Here is a 1,792-nt window from a genome sequence, read left to right on the forward strand (position 1 = left end):
GAACAGTAAGGCTGGAAACTTCAACTTGTGTCTTGTGTCTGATGAAGACTCTCATGTTGAGATTCATCTTTACGGATATATGTGAAAGTTGTAATTAGGTTAGGGGGTTCGATCTTTCTGAGCAATTCCCCTTTCGCACTGTTATGCTTTGCATCAAGATCTTTCAAGAAGTGGTGAACTCGCTCAAACTCCTTCTCTCGTTGGTACAAAAAAATATCATCCTGATTCTTGATCATGCAAGAACGTTTCACATCAATTTCAGCCCAAATATTTGTTAGTTTGGTGAAATAATGCGCTATCGGTTGCCCATCATGTTGCATCGCCAAAGATGTGCATATTAACTCATGAACCTGTATGAAATCAGAGTCATTAGTATATAAGCCTTGTAGTGTCTTCCATATTGCATGCGTAGTGTCATATGCCTCCACCAGGTCAACTATCTCTTTATTCATAGCTTTCCACAAGACTGACATTACATGACCATCATCGTCGTCCCATTTAGTGTAGGCAACAACATCATCTGCACTAGGAACCTTAGTTACGCCGGTTACATGCCACATCTTGTGCATTACTCGAAGATGATCTGCCATAATTCTCTTCTATTTATGGAAATTGGTCCCATTGAGTTTGGTTCCCCCAAAGGAACCACTGTCAGAATTCTTGACAGATACTTCAAATTTCGGAACATCATTGATCTCATAACTCTCAGCTTCGTCTCCAGAACCCATTGAAAAGCAAATTAAAAATCAGAAATTATACAGCAGAAACACCAAAAAACTGATATAAACATTTCGTGGGTGCACATGCACTGTCGGTGAACCTGCACTGACAACTAAGACTATCAAATCTGGGCCTGGGCGGGTCAGGTTGAATCTAGACCGGGTCGGGTCGTGTCAAATCTGGACCAGGTCAGATAGAATTCGGGCCGGACTAGGTCGAATCGGGTCCGTGTCGGTCGAATTTGGAGCTCGGCGACTCGAAATTACGGAAACTGGTTGACACCAGTTCGGAGCTCGGTTAACCCATCAACCGTTGCGATTCCAAGGACGCAGTGGAGTGCTCGATGCGGCGGCAGCGGCGGAGGAAACTAAAGGCTCAGGGACCCGGGTCTGGCTTGGTACATTCGACACGCCGGAGGAATAGGTGAAGCGGTTCCGGATTTCGCCGTCGTTAAAGGGCGAAGCTGAGAGCCGAGCTGCTGGTGACAGCGAGCTTGTCGACCGATGCTTGCACCAAATTCTGGACGGTCGAACCTCGTTGGTCGGGCTCGCACAGCTGCAGTGACGTCACAAACTCAGCAAGTCATGCTTATTCGGCTTGACTCAGACGACGCCGAGAAGAGTATAATTAGAGCAGTTTATTTGGACAAAAAAATTTGAGCTGGCAGCACAGACGAAGCACATTGCCAGCGGCGACGGGCTGGACAGAAGAAAAACAAAAAACCCAGGAAAAACAGAGCAAAAAATTGGCTATGATACCAAGTTAAAATGTATATTGCTTTCTTGCTACTTACACAGAATTTGTTCTATATAATCTAACAACAGTCCTACTACAAATCACGCACTTGATTAGTCCTTGAATCTAGCCTTTGATTCCTCCTTGAATCACATTAACAAATACAAGTAAGTTAATGAATCCGGCTTCCTTGCTTAGTTTTTTTATTGTACTTGAATGTACTAGTATTCATTTAATCATTGAATTGAGTGAGAACGATTACCCAATTTCATGGTTATTTATAGGGATTTCAAGCGAATCCGAGTTACAAATTCCAAGTAGCATATTGCTTCCTCGA

This window comes from Argentina anserina, chromosome 5 (assembly GCF_933775445.1).
Source record: "Argentina anserina chromosome 5, drPotAnse1.1, whole genome shotgun sequence".
Taxonomy (NCBI): domain Eukaryota; kingdom Viridiplantae; phylum Streptophyta; class Magnoliopsida; order Rosales; family Rosaceae; genus Argentina; species Argentina anserina.